Source organism: Macrobrachium nipponense, chromosome 39, assembly GCF_015104395.2.
Source record: "Macrobrachium nipponense isolate FS-2020 chromosome 39, ASM1510439v2, whole genome shotgun sequence".
NCBI classification, from domain to species: Eukaryota; Metazoa; Arthropoda; class Malacostraca; order Decapoda; family Palaemonidae; genus Macrobrachium; species Macrobrachium nipponense.
Window position 1 is genome coordinate 18252434 of NC_061099.1, and position 27620 is coordinate 18280053.

Below are 27620 nucleotides of genomic sequence, written 5' to 3' on the forward strand. Positions count from 1 at the left end.
TAAATTGTAAGAGTAGCTTATGATATAGGAGCTAGCCAGTGCCTCCAAGGAATAGCTAAAGGAAAAGTTGTCATACAAACATTTATCACAAAGACTGAAACTGCAGGTAAGCTTTAAATAGTAGCCCACATTAGTAGTACAGCATGAAGATGCCTCCAATAACACAGCAAGAATGGCAGTAGCAGAACAGCAACTGGTGATAAGGATAAACAGTACACACCCGTAAGTGATACAGCATAATATTTTGGCTATATCTTACAATGGAATGCCTACACTGGAAAGCCCATGTAGCATATAAAAACCATATGCAAAAGTGTGTTTAATATAAAACATTATGAATTGAATTGAATATAGAATTTAGGCCAAGGGCCAAGCACCGGGACCTTTAAGGTCATTCAGCACTGAAATGGAAATTGACAGTAAAAAGTGTAACATGGAAAACCTTGCTGTTGAAATATAAATAAATCGGTAGAAAGATGAAAGGTGATACGGTAAAATGAACAAAAGGGTTGCAGCTGGGGGGGCCAAAGGTACTCTAATGGTACTACACTCCACCTCCCTCCCACAACAAATGTAAACATTATCTCACAAACTGGAAGGCTGATAATGAAGCCAATATACACCATCCCTAAAATCCAATTTGAAAGCCTGGCCTCAAGTAAAAAAAAAAAAAAATAGTATTTACCTGTATGGGAAGCCCTTTAACTCGTTACAAGGCGGTCAGCAGATTCTTCCACGCAACTTTCATTACTGTTAACCATACTGAATCAATTATAATATTCTTTTCAACATAACTACCATATCAAATTTTAAAAATTAAAGCAAAACAAGGCACTATAAATCAGTGGTTTAAAGTAAAATATGTTTAAAATGACAATTTGTCCAAAAATGACAATTTGTCGAAAATTGCATTTTTCCTAACTATACAAACCTGAGGTCCTTTAACAATAGGAAGTAGCTAGCGGCAGCTGGAACGGTCGTAAGCTTCGAACAAGGGGAGAACGGTAGTTAACTGCTTGTCCGACAGTCGCGCGGCGGCGCGACTGGGAGGTAAACAAATCACTTTTGCTTTTGGCCCATGCAAAATACGCAGAGTGAGGGGTGGCATGAGGAGGGACTATATGTAAAGGACCTCAGGTTTGTATAGTTAGGAAAAATGCAATTTTCGACAAATTGTCATTTGTTCCGATACGTAATACAAACCATCGGTCCTTTAACAATAGGAAGACTCACTTCTTGGTTTCTGGGAGGAATCTGAGTCTTTTGATGAACAGACTGGTGTTCGTCCATCCCTGGAATGCCTCCCTGGTCGTAAGAGCGAGGGAGGGATCCAAGCCTCTGTCCGATTGATCGGGGTGTGCACCGCAGGATCAATGGTCAGACCTCTGGGCCGAGTACTAAGAGAGAGGCAAGCGTATCTCTTCGTACCAGCAAGCAAGAACTTGTTCCTGTTTGCAAGAGGCAACATAAAGTATGGGTTGTCTCAAGCTGGCATCCACCCCTTCCCTCCACCCCCTTGTTTGGAGGTAAGTGGTGGATATACGCTCCCTATCCCTAGTGAAACGGGATAGGATGGGGCCTCGTTGTTTGAGTAGTTCACCTGCATCTTGTCCCTTTATCCAGCAGGGTGACGACCGTGTCCCTCTACCACAGGTAGAGGGGAGAAAAAAAAAGATGGGAAGAGGAGCAGTCACACTCTCATTCATCTCATCCCGTCCTTATGGTCCCCACCAGACTCGATGCTGTTCAGCCTGCGAGGTCTGGGTTCGCTACACAACGTTGAGCAGCCACCACGGGTTCCCAAGGAAAAAGATCCAAGGACCTGTGGGCAATATCCGAGGTAGAAGGAAGGGCATGTGGTCTGGTTGACCAGACCCCTGCCTTCAGTACCTGCGCCACGGAGAAGTTCTTGCGGACAAAGGCAGCATCTCCTTCGCATCGAAGGCGGTGAAGTCCATTAGGGAGGGGATTGTGAACGACTCGAACCAATCGTCAGGGACTCGAAGGGGTTACTGAGTCTTCGTCTACGAAGTGTCGGTACGAAATCGAGCGTCACGGATCCCCATCCCCTGGATGCTTGACTTCGCAGGAGAAAGTCATGCAGTTCCTCAGAGGAAAAGAAGGAAATAGTCGCATGACCTATCCCTCTTCTCTACTTCGGTGATGTCCAGTACCCATACTGGTTTTGTCCGTTTGCCACGAAGTCTCTCGCATCCTCCTATCCATGCAGCGAAGTTCTCGGTAGTGGATAGGACACCGACACTCCATGGTGGGTGTCAATGGTATGGGTACTGTTGGACAAGCTATTAAAACGAAGTAAATGATTGCTCTGTAACAACCGAACTAAGTCAACAGCGTAGTTCGTAACTGACTCGGCCGCTCTGACAGCTGCCGACTGACTGCGTTCGGTAGGAGGCACAGTTGTCAAAGCATCCGAGTAAGTCACGTGACCTTCGCCTTTAAAGGGTTTATGCCGAGAGACCAAACAAATAATGTATTTGTTTGTTCACCAATGCCGGACAGCGAGGTGATGATTCTCTTAAGGCATGTGCCCAACAGGCGAAAGTCAATTGCCTTCTAGAGACCGAGGTCCCTTAAGGTAAAACATCTCATGGTGTTGAATCTCAGCTAAGGAGAAAACAACACTATGTACCGTTGAAGACGAAGGTAGATATTGAATGCAACCTACGTCTTCACAGATGAATCGAGAGAAGGATTCTCAAGATTCATAACCTGTGCTTACAAATGACTGAAAACGCTAACCGCTATTTCATTGCTGTCCGTGAGAAGTCGTAGTTGCAATGAAAGCGGGGCGTTCTTCAGTAATGAAAACACAGGGGAAAGCCGCCTGAAGAACTGTTTCTCATGGGCTGAACATTTGGAAGTAGAGCTGTCAGGTCGGAGAGTAGGCGATGTCTTCTGACACATCTCGTAATTCGGTTGAACAATGAACAATTGTACACCTACGAATAAGAGATATTTTGAAGACAAACTCAGATGTCTGCAAAATCATTCGCATTATCGCAGTGCGATGCAGCGGGGAGACTTGTACAGACTTCTGTTACCGTGCGGTAAACAGAAAGATGAAAAGAGTCCAAGAGATATCTCTGTTGAAAATTCTCGCAATGTCGAAGGCGATGGAATCTAGCGTCACAGCAGTAGATGGTCCTTCATTATTGGAGAATCCCCGTTAATCAGAGACCTAAGTCCAATGATTGTTGGGCAGAGATACGGTTCGGTAGTCAATCAAAGCAGGGCAGAGAGAGACATACATGACCGTGCATATCGGAGGCCCAGCTGATACTGAAGCTGCTATCAGGCAGTTCAATAAACGCAGTAGGTTGAGGCCTGAGCTCTCGCTGGACTCGTCATCCTGAGTTGCCAGGTAATCCATTATTCCACGAGGAATGCGTTCGGCTAGAACACCTACCGAGCATAAAAGATATGGCTCGAGCAATTATAATTTAGGCGAAACGAATTTCGGTAAACAAATAAAAGTTGAAATGGTGTTGTCGTGACAAAACCATAAGTATATAAAATGAACTGAAAACTCCTGGGGAGGTTGCAGGCAACCCCGAGTTGCAGTTCAATTAGAATACTTCTCTTATAAGTCGCAATCCGTAGATTAACTAGGATATGCGCCTAACCCCTCGGACAATTCAACTGCTTAGTAGAATCATGTCGCGAGGTTAATATACGTAGTAATATTTGTAGGATTCTGAACAACGATCTCCATCCTAAATTCTTTCCTTCAAGAAACAAAATAAGGATTGGAGATCGACCACCTTCCATCTCTATCAAAGAGAGTGAAGGAGAAGTCTTCCTCGAAGGAAAGCTTCAATGGTGAACAGAATACTAAGACGATAGTTCAAGCCAAACTGGATATTCCCGTCCGATCTTCTCTAGTCCAGGTTGGTCGCCTACTGTGAGATAGTTTCTTCAGCAGCAGTCTTCTTCCCAATGCTAGAAATTCCAGGAATTTCCGAGCATAGGGGGCGAGGTTTCCCGATTCCTATTCGTTGGTATATCGGGGGATTCGTCGTTCGTCGCTCACTTTGGACCGTGGTCTCGCGTAAGTGTTTTGGAGATCGTAAAACTCGAACACTGAATGCGTTAGAAATTCCGTAGAATTCTAAGCAGTCTGCGAAACCCCCACCGAATTCGTCAAACGATATCGGCTGGTGGTCCTCTCGATTCCCGTAGAAATCGAGAATGGGGCAGGATTCCTCCTCAACGACCGGGGCTTACGTCAGGTAGGACCCGAAGGTCCCCCCGGTAGCGCAGTCCCGAACGTGGGATCCTACAGAGAAATCTCTGTAGGATCCCTCCCCTTTCCCTCGTAACCGTAAGGAGAGAGGGAATGGGGAGGAATTGGATACTCGCTCGCCTTCCCAGTGGAACTAGCAGTTGGAGAAGAGTAGGAACAGCCATCGCCTTGCGGCGATGGCCTCTCAGAGTCTGGGAAAACGTATCGTCAGGAGAAAACGTTTTCCCGCGGAGGGTTACGAACTCTCACTGTAGGTAAGGGTCTGCCGCCACTGTGAACGTCGTCTGGGTGGGGCTGATCGACGCCTGACAGGAGAGAGCCGATACCGTCCTCCGACTCATTCCAGTCCTCGTCGAGGTCGAAACCTCTCAGGAGGACCGAAGGAGTATTCAAATACGGTGTCCGAAGACACGTAGAAACGCGCTGTCGCAGTAGAGGAGGTGGAAGTAGCTTGATCGACCGGCCAGAAACTGAGAGCCTTCTTGTCCGGAGACGAGAGACTCTGGTTCGAGACAGAATCGGCAAGTTCCGATCGCGGCAGACCCACCGTCGGTTTTGGGTTCCCTCTCGGGCCCCAAAACGACTCGAGCAGAGACGTGGGCTCTGCTGGTGGGAGCGGCAATCCTTCCGCAAGGTCATTATGCTGACGAATCAGCTTAATGACTTCTGCAAATTCCTCTGTATCTCGGGAGTAACCGTGTCTTGCGGAGTAGGACCGTCCAGTCCCCGCCAACAAGAAACGATCCCGAGATACTCCTCCTTCAGAAGGAGGAACAGCGGCAGACCCCTGACGGTCGCCTCCAGCTACTTGCGCGTATGTCCTGGTCGGTCCTAGAACCGTGCCTGGTCCATACGGCGTCATAGCGGGATCGCGAGGCGGCGCACCTCTCGCGATCACTCCTAGGTACCTCGCTCCTCCCGGTGTAGCCCGAGGGGGTTGAAGGTACAGGAGAGGCAGACCTGACGCATCCCCCCTAGCTCGCTGGCAGGACCAGCGTGCTTGGAGGGCTGCTGCTGATCGTCCACCACCGCAGTGGCGATCGAGCAGCAGGCCTAGCCTTGCCGCTCGCCTGGGGCGAGAGGCTCGGCTGAGAACGTCGACGCTGATATCTCTAGCGTCAGGCGAGCTGTTGCTGGGTTACCGTCTACCGCCCGGTCCCGATGGGAAGCGGCGTCAGGTGACCTGCTAGGCTCGTTGTCGCGGTGAGACCGGCGGAGCGTCCTCTCGGCGCGTCGAGCCGCTGGTACCAGCCGTGGCTGGTACCGACGACCACGGGGACCCCTTCCTCGCCTCAACCCGTGGCTGGTCAGCGACCGTCACGTCAACCCGAGCAGCCAGCTGGTCGCTGCGAGAGCATCCACTGGCCTAGCGAGAGTCGTCTGCACGACACTCGCCAGTCTTCTGCTCCGCGCTTCGGTCTTGGCGGCGAGCGAGCTCGAGTGTCAAGACTTTGGCTGGACGGTCTCCCGCGGGAGGGGGGGGGGACCCGCCCGCGGGAGACCGTCCACTCGGTACTTCTCGCTAACGAGAAGCCGAGGCGGATCCTGGTTTAGCGGCAGAACCGCTAGAACCAGGCGAGGAAGTGCCAGCCGAAGCTGGTACTCCTCTGGTCCCCGTCTTCTTCTCCTTGGTAGAAGAAAAGACGGGCCCTGTTCCCGAGGGAGCAGGAGGACCAGCAGAAGAGCTCCCCGAATCGCCGGAGCGAGACGGGCCCTTAGGAAGGTCCCGAAGGAGCCTTCTTAGGGGGGAAAACCCGGGTTACCAGCTGGTCGCTGCAAAGAGCGGCCGCTGGCCTGGCAAGAGTCACCTGAGCGTCTCTCACCAGCCTTCTGCTCCGTGCCGCGTCTTGGCGCCGAGCGAACTCTGGCGCCGAAACTTGGCTGCACGGTCTCCCCGAGGGGAAGAACGTACACTCGGGATCTCTCGCGAACGAGAGACCGAGCCGGAACCTGGCGTAGCGGCATCGCCGCTAGCACCAGGCGAGGAAGTACCAGAGCTAACCGATTACACCCTCTGGTGCTCCCCGTCTATCTCTTCCCTTACGGGAAGGGGAGACGGGGGCCCCGCTCCCGAAGGAGCAGGAGGACCAGCAGAAGGACCCCCCCGTCCCACCGAGGTGGGACGGGCCCTTAGAAGTTCCGAAGGAGACTTCTTAGAGGGGAAGGCAGCCTTCTTCTTCTTCGGCTTATGGGCCTTAGAAGTCGAAGGGGAAGAGGCCAGCAGCAGACGATGAAGACGAAGATGACAGCTTCCTCTTCTCCTCTTCCTCGTCAGCTCACGCAGGACAGTCGTCAGGCTCTCCATCCAGGCCGGAGCCGGGGCTATTGCCGAACAAACACGGCCCGACTGCACCTGGTCGGAAGGACCTGGACTGGGGTACGACACAACCGTGGGCAGGACCAGCATGGACAGGCACAGGAACCAGGAGCGACAGGAACAGCAACCAGCTCAGGAGCGGCAGGAACAGCGGCAGCAGTAGACCAGAAGGGACAGCCAAGCCAACAGCGGGAATCACATCAGCGGCAGGTACAGCAGGCCCAGCGATCGCCCCGTAGAATCATCGGCAGCCAGCGGAACCTGGGTCCTGGCGGCCGGTCCAGGGGCGAGCTGCTGAACAGCGGAAGTCTGGGGCAGGCAACACGAAGAAAACAGGCGGCGGCGGCAACCCCACCTCGGTACGGCTGCGGCCCTAGTAGCGGCAGACGGCGTCATCGACACAGCATGGGGGAGTGTAGACCAGGGAGGGGGGGGAGCAGCATAAGCGGCCGTGGTAGTAGTGGAGACCGCCCAGACCTCGCTAGACGCTGCAGCAGCCCGTGGATGCTAGGCACGCCCTGCCTCCGCGGTGGTCCATACCTGTCCAAGGTCGTCTCCCACGGATGTAGCACCTGCGGTAACATAGATAGATTAGTAAGAGGTGTTCCCTCACGCACGGGGGGAAGACATGCCCCACCCCGAAACGCAAGGAAGACCCCAAATACAAAATACAACGAAGAAAGCTTGAGCGGGGGGCAGGAAGGAAGACGAAGATCGGTATACCAAGGGAGTCGCGGGAGAGCTTTCCGACGACTTCCTGGCAGACCTTCGCTTCCCCTACCCCCGCCACAGCAGTCGAAAAGTAATATTGAAAAATGAAACCAGAATAAAACTGCCCTTTGCGATTCACTTCCATTTAGAACTTTAAAGGGAAAAGGAATCAATTCTTCCCGGGTAAGAACGGAAACTTGATCCAATAATATGATGCTATCATAAAAATATATATGAAAATGAAACAGGAATACTGCACTTGCGATTTCATTTTCACATAAAAAATCGTAAGGATCAATTCCCGGGTAAGAACGAAAATTGATCCAAAACCAAATTAAATTTCATGCAAATAAATAAATGAAAATGAAAAGAATATTCAATTGCGAATCCACTTTCATTGCATCTATTATACAAAATTAAAAGGCTCGTGCCGAGCGCAATCACACTCTCGGTAACGAACGCACAGGGCAAAAATATAATGAAAGAGTACTTACATTTTTCAATTACACACTTTCGCCCAAAAATACATGACTCGGCGCGAGCGCGCCCGCCCTCGGCACCGAGACATAATTCAAAGGGTTCAATTCATGAATAAAAGAGAGGAAATCGCCGCATCTACGGCGATAACTCCATGTTGGTTCATTATTAAGTAATGAAAATGAAAACAGTGTACTTACAGTTTCATTTTCAAGTCAAAACAAACCATTATAGAAAACACAATATAACAAAGCATACGACGATGAAGCGGGCAGAGAGCGATGACGAACACGTCCTTCACACGCCCGCCGAAAGCAAAAGTGATTTGTTTACCTCCCCAGTCGCGCCGCCGCGCGACTGTCGGACAAGCAGTTAACTACCGTTTCTCCCCTTCCCCCCCGTTCCCTTTTTTTTTTTTTTTTTTTGAAGCTTACGACCGTTCCAGCTGCCGCTAGCTACTTCCTATTGTTAAAGGACCGATGGTTTGTATTTACGTATCGGAACAATTGCATTTTTCCTAACTATACAAACCTGAGGTCCTTTTACAATAGGAAGGTACTAGCGGCAGCTGGATAGGTCGTAAGCTTTCGAACAAGGGGTTCGGTAGTTAACTGCTTGTCCGACAGGCGCGCGCCGCGCGACTGGGGAGGTAAACAAATCACTTTGCTGGCCCAAGCAAAAACTGCGAGTGAGGGGTGGCATGAGGTGGGGCTATGTGTAAAAGGACCTCAGGTTTGTATAGTTAGGAAAAATGCAATTTTGGACAAGTTGTCATTTGTTCCGACACGGCATACAAACCTTCGGTCCTTTTACAATAGGAAGACTCACTTCTTGGTGGGAGGAATCTGAGTCTTTTGTGAACAGACTGGTGTTCGCCCAACCTTGGAAGTCTCCCTGGTCGTAAGAGCGAGGGAGGGATCCAAGCCTCTATCCGATTGATCGGGGTGTGCACCGCAGGATCAATGGTCAGACCTCTGGACCGAGTACTAAGGAGAGAGGCAAGCGTATCTCTTCGTACCAGCAATGTAAGAACTTGTTCCTGTAACAGGAGCAAATATAAAGTCATGGGTTTGACTCTTGTAGGCATCCACTTCCCCCCCCTTTGTAGGGGAAGTGGTGGATATTCTGCTCCTATCCCTAGTGAAAGGGATAGGATGGGGCTCTGTCATATAGCTCACCTGCATCTCGTCCTCATCCAGCGTAGTGACGACCGTGGCCCTCTGCCCACAGGTAGAGGAGGAGGAAAAGACGGGAAGAGGGAGCCAGTCACTCACTCATTCACACATCCATCCACACAGTCACACCAGGACTCGATGCTGTTTCAGCCTGCGAGGGTCTGGGTTTGCTACACAACTTGTTGAGCAGCCACCACGGGTCCCAAGGAAAAGGTATCCAAGGACCTGTGGGCAATATCCCGAAGGTAGAAGGACGTAAAGGTAGTCTGGTTAGACCAGACCCCTGCCTTCAGGACCTGCGCCACGGAGAAGTTCTTACGAAAACGCCAACGAGGGGCCAATACTTTCTGACTTCGTGAGCTCTCGGACGGGACGTACGTGGATGTCGTCACTACCATCAGCCTCATACGCCCTCCTGATGACCTCACGCAGCCAGAATGAAAGAGTGTTCTTGGATACTTCTTTCTTGGTTACCCCGGTGCTAACGAAGAGGCGTCGACACTCAGGCCTGAGGTGTCGAGTTTTCTTCAGATAGCGCCGTAGCGCCCTCACAGGACAAAGCAGCATCTCATCCGCATCATTATCGGTGAAGTCCATTAGGGAGGGAATCGTGAAGGACTCGAACCTGTCGTCAGGGATCGACGGTTTCTGAGTCTTCGCAACGAAGTTCGGGACGAAATCGAGCGTCACAGATCCCCAGCCCCTGGAGTGGTTCCGTACATCATAGGAAAGACCATGAAGTTCCCCTACTCTCTTCGCCGATGCCAGGGCCAGCAAGAAGAGGGTCTTGAGGGTCAGATCCCTGTCTGACGACTCTCGGAGTGGCTCGAACGGCGTTCGAGTCAAACTCCTAAGGACGAGAGTCACATCCCACGCAGGGGCCTGAGTTCCCTGGGTGGGCAAGACCTTTCGAAGCTCCTCATAAGCAAGGAGATCTCGAACGAGTTCGAGATGTCCAATCCCCTCAGTTTTCAGGACGAGCGCCAGGGCGGCTCTGTATCCTTTGACTGTGGGGACTGAGAGGAGCTTCTCTCGGCGAAGAAAAACGAGGAAATCCGCTACCTGCTGAAGAGTGGCTCTGAGAGGAGATAGACCCCGTCTACGACACCACCACCAGAAGACGGCCCACTTTCCCTGGTACACAGCTGCAGAGGACTGACGGACGTTTCCAGCCATCTCTGTTGCTGCGCTACGAGAAAAGCCTCTCGTTCGCAAGAGATGGTGGATAACAGCCAGCGTGAAGACGTAGGGACTGGACTGCTCGGTGGTACCCGCTCGACGTGGTGGCTGGGCGAGAAGGTTGTGCCAAGGGGGAATCTCTCTCGGTTTCTCCTCGAGAAGAGCCAGCAGGTCCGGATACCAAATGGCCTGTGGCCATTTGGGAGCCACCAGGATCATCCTGAGATTCGGGTGAAACCAGTGCTCGACTGATCACCTTGCGAATCAGCTGAACCGGGGGAAAGGCATAGACGAAGAGGGTTGTCCCACGGGTGTTGGAGAGCGTCCTCTGCAGCTGCCATGGGTCCGGCACGGCCGAGAAGAACACCTGGAGCTTCCTGTTGTGCCGGGGGCGTAACGAGATCCACAACTGGTCGTCCCCACAGGTCGAAGAGCCTTCCGCCACGTCCTGGTGTAGAGGGTGTAGGACCACTCGGTCCCTATCACCTGATCCCGACGGCTGAGCGTGTCTGCTACTACATTCCTCTTCCCTGGAATGTAGCGTGCCGACAGCTCTATTGAGTGTGCCTCGGCCCACTCGTGCACCTGCCGAGTCAACTGGTACAACGGGAGAGACCACTTAGGACACCCCCTGTTTGTTGACGATAGGACCACTACCGTCGGTGTTGTCGCACAATCAACACCACTGAGTGTCCCATCAAGCGGGTCCTGGAACTCTTGGAGAGCGAGGAACGCTGCCTTGAGTTCCAGTACATTGATGTGAAGGTGCTTGTCGTTCGTCGTCCCACATCCTGAAGTCAGCAACTCCTCCAGGTGTGCGCCCCATCCCTCGGTCGATGCGTCTGAGAACAGCTGCATGTCCGGGGGGGGGAGTGCGCAGAGGCACTCCTCTTAAGAGGTTCCTGTCGTCCAGCCACCAGGCTAGGTCCTGCCTCACCTCCTGTGTCAGTGACACTGGAAAGCTTGGGGGATCCGTCGCTGATGACCAACTCTCCTTTAGTCTCCACTGAAGAGACCGCAGGTGAAGACGCCCGTGAGGGACTAACTTCTCGAGTGACGACAGGTGTCCGATCACGACTTGCCATCGCTGAGCCTTCTACCTGTCCTGCCGAGACAGGAACTGGTTGGCTGCCCTCCCTGAATCTGCTGATCCGCGAGTCTGCGCGGGGAAGACTCTCCCTGCTACCGTGTCGATCAGCATACCCAGGTACTTCATCCTCTGCTTGGGTTCGAGATCGGACTTTTCGAAGTTCACAACGATCCCCAGATCGCGACAGAACTCGAGCAGTCGATCCCTGTCCTGTAGCAACTGCGAGCGGGAGCTCGCCAGGACTAACCAATCGTCGAGATACCTCATCAGACGTATCCCGTGCGAATGGGCCCAAGCAGACACCAGAGTGAACACTCGCATGTGAACAACCCCTGTTGGGGGCGGTTGAAGAGAATCCGAAGCAAAGTGCCCTGAATTGGTACACCGCCTCCCGTCGAGAATTGAAGCGGAGGGTACTTTCTGGAGGACTGATGAATGGGTATTTGGAAATACGCATCCTTCAAGTCCACTGAAAGCATGAAATCGTTCTCCCTGATGAGTTCAGCACTGAACGTGGCCGTCTCCATCGTGAAACCGGGTCTGGCGAACAAAACCGGTTTTCAGAGGAGAGAGATCTATCACCGGGCGCCAGCCTCCCGTAGACTTTTTACCACCAGGAAGAGTCGACTGTAAAAGCCCGGTGACTGATCCGTGACGATTTCTACAGCTCTCTTGCTCAGCATGGTCTTTGATCTCCTGTCTCAATGCTACGTCCTTCGATGACCCTGGAACGTACGACTGCTGTTGGACCGGGTTGGAGGTGAGGGGTGGCCGAGATTCGAAGGCCGGGTAATAGATATCCCTCCCGAAGGACATCTACAATCCAGGTCTCGGCGCCGTAGCGCTGCCAAGTTGCCCAATGGCTGGCCAGGCACCCCCCCACTTCAGGCAGCAGTGAGGTGGAACGCCGTCCCTAGCGTTTCCCCCTTTCTTCGACTTCTTCCCAGCCTCCACGGGAGGAGAGGCCTGGGAGGAGGGCTGGTTTACGGCTCCCCTTTGTAGAAGTCGAAGAAGACAGAGTCTTTCCCCAGGGCTTCGACGCAGCTACCCGTCTTAGCCACCGAGGAAGCGCTAGCCGAGCTCTTTGACTTGGCCGCAGTCCGAGGCTGCCAGAAGCCTTCGAGACTGCCTGGTGAACCAGACGGTCACTGTCGTCAGTGCGCGTCTGTCCACCGCAGCGTCCACCATCTCTCCTGGGAAGAGAGACGTGGAACTCCGTAAAGGTCCGTTGCGAAGTCCCAACGCCGCTTCACGCCCGGCCGCCCTGGAAACCCGAGTAAGGACAGCGTCCCTACGTCGGAGAACCGAGGCTTTGGGCCCCCACAGGTTCAACCGTCTTGGTGGGCTAATAGGAAAGGGGAGTATGGCTCTTCCCCCAGACTTGGCAAAGTCTCCTAAAGGCCGAGTCATCTTCGGGAGAAATTCCCCCGGAGTTGGCTGCGACCTTAGATACTGTGAAGGACCACAGATCTAACCAGGAGACGGCCTGGAAAGCTGCCATGGCAGTAGATTCCAGGCCGAGTGCCTCTTGCTGCGAGAACCATAGGTTCTCGGACAGGAGCTGCTGCAGAGACACACGGAGTCACCTGGCTAACTCCGGGTTCACCTGTTTGGGCGGCATCGGGTCCTCAGATGGCACGTAAAAACGCCGCTGTCGCAGCAGAGGAGGTGGAAGCAGCTTGCTCGACCTGCTAGACTTGAGAGAACCGTCCTTGCCCGGAGACAAGCGATTTCTACCTGGTCCAGCACTGAGTCGGCAAGCTCGGAACGCGGCAAACCCACCGTCGGTCTGGGTTCCCTCTTCGGGCCCCAGAACGACTCGAGCCGGGACGTTGGGCTCGGATGGTGGGAGGCGGCCTGATCCTTCCGCGAGGTCGTTGTGCTGCGAATCACGCAATAACCTCGGCAAAGTTCCTCTGGATCTCAGGAGTGACTGCGTCCTGCGGAGTCGGACCATCCAGTCCCTCAAACAGGAGCATCTCCCGAGACCCTCCTCCCTCAAGGGGAGGAACAGCGACAGACCCCTCTCGGTCTCCTCCAACCACTTGTGCATACGACCTGGCTGGTCCGAGAACCGTGCTGGTTACGTAGGACGACGTGGTGGGATCCTGAGGGGCGCACCCTTCACGATCACTCCTCAATACCTCGTCCTCCGGTTGTAACCCGAGGAGGTTGAAGGTATGGGGAGAAGGCAGACCTGACGCTCCCTCCTCGCTCGCTGGCCAGAACCAGTGGGGCTTGGAAGACTGCAGGCGATCGTCAACCCGCGGTGGCGATCGAGCTGGCCAGGCCTAGGTCGAGCCGTTCTCGCTGTGGAGGGAAACGGCTGGACCGAAAACAGCGGCCCCGGTCTCGTGTGTCAGAGGAGCTGGTGCTGGTTGCCGTACCCGATCGCTCTCTGTGAGAGTGACGGTCAGGCGACCGGCGAGCTCCACTGTCACGTGAGACCGGTGCGTATCCTCACGGCGCGTCACGTCGCTGGTACCAGCCGTGGCTGGCGCCGGCGAACGAGGGGACCTCTTCCCAGCCTCAGCCCGTGGCCGTCCATGGACCGTCACGTCCGCCCGCAAGGGTAGCCAGCTGCTCGCCGCGAGAGCGAGAGCTGGTCTGGTGAGAGTTGCGTGAGCGGCTGTCACCAGTCTTCCGCTCCGTGCCGTGAACCTGACGCTGAGCTGGCTCAGAGGTCTGGTTCCTAGCTGCACGGTCGCTGATAGGCGACCGTACACTCGGTACCTCTCGCGAACGAGAGGCCGAGACGGATCCTGCTGCCGTGGTCGAACCACTAACAGCAGGTGAGGAAGTGCCGGTATTAGCCGGCACTCCTCTGGTCCCCGTAGTCTTCTTCCTTGCGGAAGAAGAGACGGGTCCTGCCCCCGAAGGAGCAGGGTGACCAGCGGAAGGACCCCCCGTCTCACCAGAGCGAGACGGGCCCTTAGAAGTTCCCGAAGGAGACTTCTTAGGGGGGGGGGGAGGCGACCTTCTTCTTCTTAGGCGGGGGAGCCTTAGAAGAAGAAGGGGAAGAGGCGGCAGACGACGACGACGACGAAGAAGACGATGAAGACGACGACGACACCTTCCTCCTCTTCTTCTTCTTCTTCGTCAACCTCCTCAGGACCGATGTCAGATCTGTCATCCAGAGCGGAGCCGGGGCTGCTGTTGCCGAAGCAACAGGGCCCGGACGCACCTGTCCGAACAGATCAGCATCGGGAGCAGCGGAGCCAGGAACAGGAACAACGTCAGCAGGTGCAGGCATCACAGGAACAGCAGTGGAGACGGCAGGAGCAGGTACAGGAAACGGCAGCAGTGGTCGGCAACGTCACGTCCAGTGAACAGCGGCTGGGCAGGTACGGTAGGTACGGCATGCTGTACAGGCGGTCCAGTTGGACGGACCAGCGGGCACAGACATCCTTGGGTACTGGTGGGAGGTCCAGGGGCGAGCTCTTCGGGGCACACGAAGTCCGGTCGCCGTCAGCACGGCAAACCCAGGCTGGCGGCATCACACTCCCCGTGGTACGGCGACTGGCCCCTGCACCGATGTAGTTGGTGTGACAAGAGACCGCGTGCGGGTGTACACCAGGTGAGGAGGTGAAGCATAGCCGGGCGTTGTAAGGGTCGTGGTGGTGGTCGTAACCGTAGCATGCGTGACCGCCACAGAGCCAGCGAGATGGTAGAGCAGCCCCTGGACACTCGGCACGCCCTGCAGACCCAACGATGCCCACACCTGTCCGAGGTCGTCCTTCGCGGCAACCGCACCTGAGGAAGCAAAAGTCGGGTGATTAGCAGGATCCTCTACCCGCTCGCGCGAAGACGAACGGATAGAGGACCCAGAGTACAACTCGACATCGGGGTATCTAGCGCCCTCTCCACACTCGACAGGTCGGGTGATGGAGAAGACACCTAGAAACCCCCCCAAAGGGGAAGGCGCCAAACGTGGGAGCTGAGCGGGCGGCAGGAAAGAAGACGAAGTGTCCGTAACCAAAGGAGTCGCGGGAGAGCTTTCCGACGACTCCTTTGCAGGCCTTCGCTTCTTCCTGCCTTCGTACAAAGTCCACTGCGCCTCCGACCAATTAGAACATACTTCACAGGGCTCGGCTCGGGTGCATTCGCGCCCCCGACACCGAGCGCACAAAATATGTGGGTCAATTTTTCCGGGAATGAGCGGAACTTTCCGCATTTATGCCCTTCGGGTAACCCGGGCATAGTCTCCGTGGGGGGTAGCGAGGCGTGGGAGATTCCATTATTGATCAAATCAAAAATGAAGAAATAAGAGAGGAAATGATTGTACTTACAAATGTTCACACACAAACACAACCAAATACTCATGAAAGCAAACGACGAGAAGCGGGCAGAGAGCGTCGAACACACACGTCCACTCGCTGTGAGGCCGAAAGCAAAAGTGATTTGTTTACCTCCCAGTCGCGCGCGCGCGCCTGTCGGACAAGCAGTTAACTACCGAACCCCTTGTTCGAAAGCTTACGACCTATCCAGCTGCCGCTAGTACCTTCCTATTGTAAAAGGACCGAAGGTTTGTATGCCGTGTCGGAACAATGGTGAACATGCTGAACAGTGCCAGAAAACAAGTAATTATTACAGATGCCAATTCCAGGTAGTAGAAGAAATAAATAATAATGGGAAAACAATTAATGTGACATACATACTACACATGTACTGTGTATCATATAACAACTCAAGTGTAATAACAACAAACAGGTTCATCCAGCTGACAATTAATTACAAAATTCAATTAACTGAAAACAAGGTAGACTATTTAAATTACCAAAGCTGGGTGTGGATAAACCTCATACTGTTAACACAATGACATACAGTTACTACCTACCATTGAATTGGAAATGTTTACCTGGACAGGTTTTATTTGTTCTTCATCTCCAAAAATGTCATAGGATGCGTTGACACAAGAGTTTTCATCTTTTTTTTACCAAAGTTGTCGATCTTATTCATGGGTTCAACAAATTGGAGAGTAGGACAGGCTCGGTAGACTTTCACTCCTTGCTTGGAAGCCTTGCTGGGAGCTAGACAAGATCCTAAGTTGTTGTTTCAGCTTCCCTTGTCGGGGCATGTCCAGTCGGTCTTGCATAAGGTGAACACCTGTGTCAGATCGGGACAGGTCTCTTCGGTCAAGGGGTTCTTCCAAGTTGCTTCCCCCTCCACTAACAAGGTATAATAAGTATTATGCTTCGAACTCTGCCTACTTGTTGTCTTGTCATCTTAACCCGGAAGTCATTTGTCTGAAGCCATGGGTTTGACTTTGTTTGGAGCAGGTGAGGTCCGGTGGCACCATCCTTTGGAGGTCCTATGGCAGGCCTCCATGTTACAGACTGTCATGGTTGGACTTCTGGTCAACAGTCATTGCCAAGATTGCGTCTGACAGGTCCCCAGAGGGGTTGGTGAGTGCTTCTTCTCTTGCCAGTTTGTTGCAGTCTGGGGGCGAGGCAGTCTCATATCTCGCACACCTCGGCGTCAATTTGTGGGCTAATCTTCTAATCAGAATATGGAGGAGTAATGATAGTAGTTTATATTTGACAACGTCTCCAAAAGTTGTGTGAGAGAGAGAGATTGGTGGAAGAATGAATGGGAGTGGTTAAATGGCAGTCGGAAGCATGTCAGTTGTGGCGCTCTATAACATATCAGTGGAAGTCTGTTACAAGAGTCTAAGCAGTAAGGCATCTGGTGAAGTCAGAGTTGGGTTTGACAGCAGTTATCCTTTGGTAGTTAGTTGTGTCGGTGTTATTTGATAGATTTTGGAGTTGTAAAGTTGTTGTGCGAGTATCTGTCTGGTTGTGGTGAGGTTGAAGAGATTAGTGGTGCATTTCAGTGTCTGTGAGTGGTGGTTGGGGCAGTGTTGGTTTTGGCGGGTTTTTGTGCTGGGGAAGTCGTGTTCTTTCAGGCTGTTGGTGTTCGTCTGCAGTGATTTGTCGGATTATTGAGTTGTTGTGGGGTTGTGGGTCTCGGGTGGTTGGTTTGTGTTTGGTTGTCAGTGGTGGTTGTATGTCGGCTAGCCTATAGCCTATATCTGGCGGACAGCACAGCCTAGCCCTGAGTATCAGAAGCCAGAGGTGAGTACCTGTTTGTGTTTTTTGTTCTGTATGTAGGTGTGGGTCAATTGTCCTGCTGTATTTTGTAGTGTAAAGAGGAAAGTGTGATTGAGGGTGGGTTTGGTAGCCAGACAGATTAAGTTTATGTGGGGGAGATTTGCTGCTTGCTCTTAAGCTTGTGATCCCGCCACATTATATTTTGGTGCCCGAACAGGGACTGCTGGTATGGCAGCTGCAGGACGATTGGTCTGGGCTAGTGTGTATGAGTGGTGAGAAAGTTTGGGATGGAAGGATTGGGTGAGGTGGAGAGGCTGAAGGAGGAGTTGAGGTTGAAGAGGGAAGTAAGAGGACAATTGGAAGTGGAGAATGAGAGGTTAAGGGTAGAGTGTGAGGAGCTGAAGAGCGAGTTAGAGGAAGTGAGAGGAATGCTAAGGAGTGCAAAAGTGGAATTGAAAGAAGAAGTGAAAGGAGCGGAAGAGAGAATGGTTGAGAAATGGATGAAAAATTCTTAGTGATGATGAATGCAGTGCAGGAGATGATGAAGGGGTTCATGGGAGAGAGAGTTGTAGGAGGTAGGTCTACTAGGTCTTGTGATAGGCCAGAAGTGGTAAAGACAGTGGAAGAGCGAGTGGATGAAACTACGAGCGACGAAGGTGACTTGGTTGTGATAGGTAAGGGAAGAAGGGAAAGAGACAGGATAAGGATAAACCTGAGGACAAGAATAAGAAGGGGGCTGAGGAAAAGAAGAGGACTAAGGGAAAGAAGGCTAGTAAGGATGACGGACAGGATGAGACTAGGACTGAGTACAATGGGGAAAGGGCTGAGAGTGATTTAGATAGCAGTGAGTGGAAACAGGTGGGTAGAAAGAAGGGTAAGAAGAGTGTAATCAGGAGCATGGATGTTAGTATGGAAGTGGATTCATTGTATTTGGACGAGGTTAAGAGGGATCAGAACGGAAGTAGCGAAAATGAGACCGAGAGTGAGCAGGAAGTACGAAAGGCTGTATATATGAGAGATACCTAGATGTGCACAATACAAGGAATATGGTAGTAGTGACATAGGGGATTTTTTTAAGGAATATGAGAGGTATTGTGAAGCAAAGTATGGGGATAACAAGAGTGTCTGGGCAAGGGAGTTGGGTAGCTTTTTGACAGGATTTTTTTTTTAGTATGTATGGGGTAATGATGAGTGTGGGGAATGTGTTAGATATAGGAATAGTGTTAGATATAGGAGAAAACATGGTTTTGAAGAGGCAAGAACGAATGTTGGTGAGTCGTTGTCGATGTATGTGTGCAGGTTGGAAACTAGCCAGGAAAAAGTTTGGGGATGAAGGGATAAATGAGTGTAAAGAGTTAGTGAGGAAGTTGTTGGCGACTGTGCCTGAGAGTGTGTATGAGTTTGTAAATCTGAAACGTAAGGAGAAAATGCAATGGACGAATGAAAGGTTGACATGGAACGACATTTTGGAAATATTAGAGGGTTACGAGTTGGATAGGTGTGTGAAAGCGAGTAGAAATGTTAGTGTTAGGACTGAAGTAGCTGATGTTATACCAGAGTTTAAGAGCTATAGGGAGGCAGTTTTGGAAGGGCCAAGGCAAATGGCAGAGCGAGTGGTTGATAGGAGCGTTAGAGCCAGTAACGTAAGTATGGTTAGCCCTAAGAGAGATCGGAGTGCAAGCGTTGGAAGAGTAGGGTCGGTTAGTTGTGAACAAGAGCAGCAGCGTTACAGATGTGGAAAGCTAGGGCACAGGAATGAATGTCGGTGGGCGTTGGGAGCGTGCTTCAGGTGTGGGCAAACGGGGCATTTAGTGAACGAGTGTAAGAAAGATAGGGATATTAAATGTTACAGGTGTGGGCAAGTAGGGCATGTGGCAAGTGGATGTTGAGGTACCCGTGTGACTGAGGTTTGTGGTAATTGCGGGAAGAACGGGCATTATGCTAGGATGTGTAAAGAACAGCAGGTAAAATGTGTTGACTGTGGAATGGAAGGTCATGTGGCGAGTGTGTGTAGGCAAAAGAGGACGAGTCAGGTTGGGAATTCGGGAAACTAGGTGTTAAGGGGATTCAGTTTGGTGGGTCCTCTAGTATGCGACAGTATGTTTGGGAGAATGTGATGAGTGAGTGGTTGAGGGTGAGTAAATGTGGGCCGAGCATCAGTGAGCAAATGGGTCTGGGAGATCGGCAGCTGGTGTTGGTCGAGTATGGAAGAAAACGGAAGAGTGTGGAGAGAGGAAGTGGAACGGAAAAGCGTGATCGGCATGGTAAGGGGGTTGGTGGTAGGGTGCAAATGGTTGATAAAGCGTGTGCTACGGATGACTTTGAGGGAATGAATGATACTTATAGTGTATGTGGGTTTGAGTTGACAGGGACAAATAAGACTTCAGTGAGAAGGAACTGAGTAGTGAGGAGGTAGTTGATAGGATGGATAAGTCTTTGCAGGAGTTTGACAGAAGTATGGATGAAATGACAATTTGTCGAAAATTGCATTTTTCCTAACTATACAAAACCTGAGGTCCTTTAACAAATAGGAAGTAGCTAGCGGCAGCTGGAAACGGTCGTAAGCTTCGAACAAGGGGAGAACGGTAGTTAACTGCTTGTCCGACAGTCGCGCACCGCGACTGGGAGGTAAACAAATCACTTTTGCTTTTGGCCCATGCAAAATACGCAGAGTGAGGGTGGCATGAGGAGGGGACTATATGTAAAGGACCTCAGGTTTGTATAGTTAGGAAAAATGCAATTTTCGACAAATTGTCATTTGTTCCGATACATAATACAAACCATCGGTCCTTTAACAATAGGAAGACTCACTTCTTGGTGGGAGGAATCTGAGTCTTTTGATGAACAGACTGGTGTTCGTCCATCCCTGAATGCCTCCCTGGTCGTAAGAGCGAGGGAGGGATCCAAGCCTCTGTCCGATTGATCGGGGTGTGCACCACAGGATCAATGGTCAGACCTCTGGGCCGAGTACTAAGAGAGAGGCAAGCGTATCTCTTCGTACCAGCAAGCAAGAACTTGTTCCTGTTTGCAAGAGGCAACATAAAGTATGGGTTGTCTCAAGCTGGCATCCACTTCCTCCCCCTTGTTGGAGGAAGTGGTGGATATACGCTCCTATCCCTAGTGAAAGGGATAGGATGGGGCTCTGTTGAGTAGCTCACCTGCATCTTGTCCTTATCCAGCAGGGTGACGACCGTGTCCCTCTAACCACAGGTAGAGGGGAAGAAAAAAGATGGGAAGAGGAGCCAGTCACACTCTCATTCACTCATCCATTCTTACGGTCCACTCCCAGGACTCGATGCTGTTCAGCCTGCGAGGGTCTGGGTTCGCTACACAACGTGTTGAGCAGCCACCACGGGTCCCAAGGAAAAGATCCAAGGACCTGTGGGCAATATCCCGAAGTAGAAGGAAGGGCATGTGGTCTGGTTGGACCAGACCCCTGCCTTCAGTACCTGCGCCACGGAGAAGTTCTTGCGGACAAGGCAGCATCTCCTTCGCATCGAAGGCGGTGAAGTCCATTAGGGAGGGAATTGTGAACGACTCGAACCAATCGTCAGGGACCGAAGGGTTCTGAGTCTTCGCTACGAAGTTCGGTACGAAATCGAGCGTCACGGATCCCCATCCCCTGGATGCTTGACTTCGCAGGAGAAGTCATGCAGTTCCTCAGAGGAAAAGAAGGAAATAGTCGCATGACCTATCCCTCTTCTCTACTTCGGTGATGTCCAGTACCCATACTGGTCTGTCCGTTTTGCCAACGAAGTCTCTCGCATCCTCCTATCCCCATGCAGCGAAGTTCTCGGTAGTGGATAGGACACCGACACTCCATGGTGGGTGTCAATGGTATGGGTACTGTGACAAGCTATTAAAACGAAGTAATGATTGCTCTGTAACAACCGAACTAAGTCAACAGCGTAGTTCGTAACTGACTCGGCGCTCTGACAGCTGCCGACTGACTGCGTTCGGTAGGAGGCAAGTTGTCAAAGCATCCGAGTAAGTCACGTGACCTTCGCCTTTAAAGGGTTATGCCGAGAGACCAAACAAATAATGTATTTGTTTGTCACCAATGCCGGACAGCGAGGTGATGATTCTCTTAAGGCATGTGCCCAACAGGCGAAAGTCAATTGCCTTCTAGAGACCGAGGTCCCTGAAGGTAAAACATCTCATGGTTGTTGAAATCTCAGCTAAGGAGAAACAACACTATGTACCGTTGAAGACGAAGGTAGATATTGAGTGCAACCTACGTCTTCACAGATGAATCGAGAGAAGGATTTCTCAAGATTCATAACCTGTGCTTACAAATGACTGAAAACGCTAACCGCTATTTCATTGCTGTCCGGTGAGAAGTCGTAGTTGCAATGAAAGCGGGGCGTTCTTCAGTAATGAAAACACAGGGAAAGCCGCCTGAAGAACTGCTTCTCATGGGCTGAACATTTGGAAGTAGAGCTGTCAGGTCGGAGAGTAGGCGATGTCTTCTGACACATCTCGTAATTCGGGTTGAACAATGAACAATTGTACACCTACGAATACGAGATATTTTGAAGACAAACTCAGATGTCTGCAAAATCATTCGCATTATCGCAGTGCGATGCAGCGGGAGACTTGTACAGACTTCTGTTACCGTGCGGTAAACAGAAAGATGAAAGAGTCCAAGAGATATCTCTGTTGAAAATTCTCGCAATGTCGAAGGCGATGGAATCTAGCGGTCACAGCAGTAGATGGTCCTTCATTATTGCGAGAATCCCCGTTAATCAGAGACCTAAGTCCATGATTGTTGGGCAGAGATACGGTTCGGTAGTCAATCAAAGCAGGGGAGAGAGAGACATACATGACCGTGCATATCGGAGGCCCAGCTGATACTGAGCTGCTATCAGGCAGTTCAATACGCAGTAGTTGAGCCTGAGCTCTCGCTGACTCGTCATCCTGAGTTGCCAGGTAATCCATTATTCCACGAAGGAAATGCGTTCGGAACTTCGAACTACCGAGCATAAAAAGAATGCTCGACCAATTATATTTAGGCGAAAAGAATTTCGGTAAATTATAAAAGTTTGAAATGGTGTTGTCGTTTGACAAAACCATTAAGTAATATAAAAGTTGAAATGGTGTTGTCGTGACAAAACCATAAGTATATAAAATTGAAACTGAAAACTCCTGGGATGTTGCAGGCAACCCCGAGTTGCAGTTCAATTAGAATACTTCTCTTATAAGTCGCAATCCGTAGATTAACTAGGTATATGCGCCTACCCCTCGGACAATTCACTGTTTAGTTAGGAATCATGTCCGCCGAGGTTAATATACGTAGTATATTTGTAGGATTCTGAACAACGATCTCCATCCTAAATTCTTTTCCTTCAAGAAAACAAAAAATAAGGATTGGAGATCGACCACCTTCCATCTCTATCAAAGAGAGTGAAGGAGAAGTTCTTCTCGAAGGAAAGCTTCAATGGTGAACAGAATACTAAGACGATAGTTCAAGCCAAACTGGATATTCCCGTCCGATCTTCTCTATTCCAGGTTGGTCGCCTACTGTGAGATAGTTTCTTTCAGCAGCAGTCTTCTTCCCAATGCTAGAAATTCCAGGAATTCGAGCATAGGCGAGGTTCCCGATTATCGTGTATATCGGGGATTCTCGTCTCGCTCACTTTGGACCGTGGTCTCGCGTAAGTGTTTGGAGATCGTAAAAAACTCGAACACTGAATGCGCTAGAAATTCCGTAGAATTCTAAGCAGTCTGCGAAACGCCCACCGAATTCGTCAAACGATATCGGCTGGTGGTCCTCTCGATTCCCGTAGAAATCGAGAATGGGGCAGGATTCCTCCTCAACGACCGGGGCTTACGTCAGGTAGGACCCGAAGGTCCCCCCCCCCGGTAGCGCAGTCCCGAAAACGTGGGATCCTACAGAGAAATCTCTGTAGGATCCCTTCCCCTTTCCCTCGTAGCCGTAAGGAGAGAGGGAATGGGGGAGGAATTGGATACTCCGCTCGCCTTCCCAGTGGAACTAGCAGTAGGAGAAGAGTAGGAGCAGCCATCGCCTTGCGGCGATGGCCTCTTCAGAGTCTGGAAAACGTAGCGTCAGGAGAAAACGTTTTCCTGCGGAGGGTTACGAACTCTCACTGTAGGTAAGGGTCTGCCGCCACTGTGAACGTCGTCTGGGTGGGGCTGATCGACACCTGACAGGAGAGAGCCGATACCGTCCTCCGACTCATTCCAGTCCTCGTCGAGGTCGAAACCTCTCAGGAGGACCGAAGGAGTATTTAAATACGGTGTCCGAAGACACGTAGAAACGCCGCTGTCGCAGTAGAGGAGGTGGAAGTTGCTTGATCGACCGGCCAGAACTGAGAGAGCCTTCTTGTCCGGAGACGAGAGACTCTGGTTCGAGACAGAATCGGCAAGCTCCGATCGCGGCAGACCCACCGTCGGTTTGGTTTCCCTCTCGGGGGCCCCAAAAACGACTCGAGCAGAGACGTGGGCTCTGCTGGTGGGAGCGGCAATCCTTCCGCAAGGTCATTATGCTGACGAATCAGCTTAATGACTTCTGCAAATTCCTCTGTATCTCGGGAGTAACCGCGTCTTGCGGAGTAGGACCGTCCAGTCCCTCCAACAAGAACAGATCCCGAGATACTCCTCCTTCAGAAGGAGGAACAGCGGCAGACCCCTGACGGTCGCCCTCCAGCTACTTGCGCGTATGTCCTGGTCGGTCCCTAGAACCGTGCCTGGTCCATACGGCGTCATAGCGGGATCGCGAGCGGCGCACCTCTCGCGATCACTCATAGGTACCTCGCTCCTCCCGGTGTAGCCCGAGGAGGTTGAAGGTACAGGAGAGGCAGACCTGACGCGCCCCCCTAGCTCGCTGGCAGGACCAGCGTGCTTGGAGGGCTGCTGCTGATCGTCACCGCGGTGGCGATCGAGCAGCAGGCCTAGCCTTGCCGCTCGCCTGGGGCGAGAGGCTCGGCTGAGAACGTCGACGCTGATCTCTAGCGTCAGGCGAGCTGTTGCTGGTTACCGTCTCCGCCCGGCTCCCGATTGGGAGCGGCGTCAGGTGACCTGCTAGGCTCGTTGTCGCGGTGAGACCGGCGAGCGTCCTCTCGGCGCGTCGAGCCGCTGGTACCAGCCGTGGCTGGTACCGATGACCGCGGGGACCCCTTCCTCGCCTCAACCCGTGGCTGGTCAGCAACCGTCACGTCAACCCGAGCAGCCAGCTGGTCGCTGCGAGAGCGTCCACTGGCCTAGCGAGAGTCATCTGCACGACACTCGCCAGTCTTCTGCTCCGCGCTTCGGTCTTGGCGGCGAGCGAGCTCGGGTGTCAAGACTTTGGCTGGACGGTCTCCGCGGGAGACCGTCCACTCGGTCTTCTCGCTAACGAGAAGCAGAGGCGATCCTGGTTTTAGCGGCCAGAACCGCTAGAACCAGGCGAGGAAGTGCCAGCCGAAGCTGGTACTCCTCTGGTCCCCGTCTTCTTCTCCTTGGTAGAAGAAAAAAAAGACGGGCCCTGTTTCCCGAGGGAGCAGGAGGACCAGCAGAAGGAGCTCCCCGAATCGCCGGAGCGAGACGGGCCCTTAGAAGGTCCCGAAGGAGCCTTCTTAGGGGGGAAAACCCGGGTTACCAGCTGGTCGCTGCAAGAGCGCCGCTGGCCTGGCAGAGTCACCTGAGCGTCTCTCACCAGCCTTCTGCTCCGTGCCGCGTCTTGGCGCCGAGCGAACTCTGGCGCCGAAACTTGGCTGCACGGTCTCCCGAGGGAGAACGTACACTCGGGATCTCTCGCGAACGAGAGACCGAGCCGGAACCTGGCGTAGCGGCATCGCCGCTAGCACCAGGCGAGGAAGTACCAGAGCTAACCGATACTCCTCTGGTCCCCGTCTATCTCTTCCTTACGGAAGGGGAGACGGGCGGGCCCCGCTCGAAGGAGCAGGAGGACCAGCAGAAGGAACCCCCGTCCCACCGGGGTGGGACGGGCCCTTAGAAGTTCCCGAAGGAGACTTCTTAGGGGGGAAGGCAGCCTTCTTCTTCTTCGGCTTATGGGCCTTAGAAGTCGAAGGGGAAGAGCAGCACGACAGACGATGAAGACGAAGATGACAGCTTCCTCTTCTCCTCTTCCTCGTCAGCTCACGCAGGACAGTCGTCAGGTCCTCCATCCAGGCCGGAGCCGGGCTATTGCCGAGCAACACGGCCCGACTGCACCTGTCCGGAAGGACCTGGGACTGGGAAGACACCACCGTGGGCAGGACCAGCATGGACAGGCTCAGGAACCAGGAGCGACAGGAACAGCAACCAGCCTCAGGAGGCGGCCAGCAGGTAAGATCCAGAAGGGAACAGCACCAAGCCAACAGCGGGAATCACGAATCAGCGGCAGGTACGGAAGGGCCAGCGATCGCCTCGTAGAATCATCGGCAGCCAGCGGAACCCCTGGGTCCTGGCGGCCGGTCCAGGGGCGAGCTGCTGGAACAGCGGAAGTTCTGGGGCAGGCAACAGAAGAAACAGGCGGCGGCGGCAACCCCACCTCGGTACGGCGGCGGCCCTAGTAGCGGCAGACGGCGTCATCGACACAGCATGGGGAGTGTAGACCAGGAGGGGGGGGAGCAGCATAAGCGGCCGTGGTAGTAGTGGAGACCGCCCCAGACCTCGCTAGACGCTGCAGCAGCCCGTGGATGCTAGGCACGCCCTGCCGCCGCGGTGGTCCATACCTGTCCAAGGTCGTCTCCCACGGATGTAGCACCTGCGGTAACATAGATAGATTTAGTAAGATGGGGTTCCCCTCACGCAACGGGGGGAAGACTGCCCCACCCCGAACGCAAGGAACGACCCCAAATACAAAATACAACGAAGAAGCTGAGCGGTGGGGGGGCATGGAAGGAAGACGAAGAATCGGATACCAAGGGAGTCGCGGGAAGTAGCTTTCCGACGACTTCCTGGCAAGACCTTCGCTTCCCCTACCCCCGCACAAGCAGTGAAAAGTAATATGAAAATGAAACAGAATACTGCCCTTGCGATCACTTCATAGACTTAAAGGGGAAGGATCAATTCCCGGGTAAGAACGAAAATTGATCCAAATTAAATTTCATGCAAATAAATAAATGAAATGAAAAGAATATTGCAATTGCAATCCACTTTCATTGCATTCTATTAGTACAAAATTAAAAGGCTCGTGCCGAGCGCAATCACACATCTCGGTAACGAACGCACCAGGGCAAAAATATAATGAAAAGAGTACTTACATTTTTCAATTACACACTTTCGCCCAAAAAATACATGACTCGGCGCGAGCGCGCCCGCCCTCGGCACCGAGACATAATTCAAGGGTTTAATTCATGAGAGGAAATCGCCGCATCTACTACAGGCGATAACTCCATGTTGTTCATAATTAAGTAATGAAAATGAAAACAGTGTACTTACAGTTTCATTTTCAAGTCAAACAAACCATTAAGTAGAAAACACAATAAATAAACAAAGCATTACGACGATGAAGCGGGGCAGAGAGCGATGGACGAACACGTCCTTCACACCCGCGGCCGAAAAAAGCAAAAGTGGTTTACACCTCCCAGTCGCGCGGCGCGCGACTGTCGGACAAGCAGTTTTAACTACCGTTCTCCCCTTGTTCGAAGGCTTACGACCGTTCCAGCTGCCGCTAGCTACTTCCTATTGTTAAAGGACCGATGTTTGTATTAACGTATCGGAACAACTGAGTGGTTTGGTGGCTGAAATAGGGGAGAATGTTGGAACCAGAGTTAGAACATCGGTGAAGTAGTGAATGGAATTTGAGAGGATGGTAGTGAGGGAGATAATGGGAGTTTGAATGAAAGTGGTTTGGAAGAAGTGAATGGCAATGTAACAAAGTGTGTATGATGGTCCTCAAACAAGATCCAGGGGGCCTGCATCTGAGCATCCTTGGGTGTTGCAAAAGGCAATTTAGTGTGAATGTTGTGAGTGTAAGGAGACGTTGTCAAATGTAATGGGGGAGGTAATATGGAGGAGTAATGATAGTAGTTTATGTTTGACAACATCTCCAAAAGTTGTGTGAGAGAGAGAGAGAGAAATTGGTGGAAGAATGAATGGGAGTGGTTAAATGGCGGTCGGAAGCATGTCTGTTGTGGTGCTCTGTAGTATGTCAGTGGAAGTCTGTTACAAGAGTCGTAAGCAGTGAGGCGTCTGGTGAAGTCAGAGTTGGGTTTGACAGCAGCTATCCTTTGGTAGTTAGTTGTTTTGGGGATATTTGATAATTTTGGGGTTGTAAAGTTGTTGTGCTAGTGTCTTGTCTGGTTGTGGTGAGGTTGAAGAGGTTGGTGGTGCATTTCGGTGTCTGTGAGTGGTGGTTGGGGCAATGTTGGTTTTTGGCGGGTTTTTTGTGCTGGGGGAAGTCGTGTTC

The 27620-nt window shown here is 52.1% G+C and overlaps 1 long non-coding RNA gene across 1 annotated transcript in view; it reads right to left on the reverse strand.

The window, feature by feature from the left end:
* LOC135210533 (uncharacterized) overlaps positions 1-27620 on the reverse strand; it is an 85044-nt gene that overhangs the window by 23236 nt on the left and 34188 nt on the right. The gene's annotated exons all lie outside the window — the stretch shown is intronic.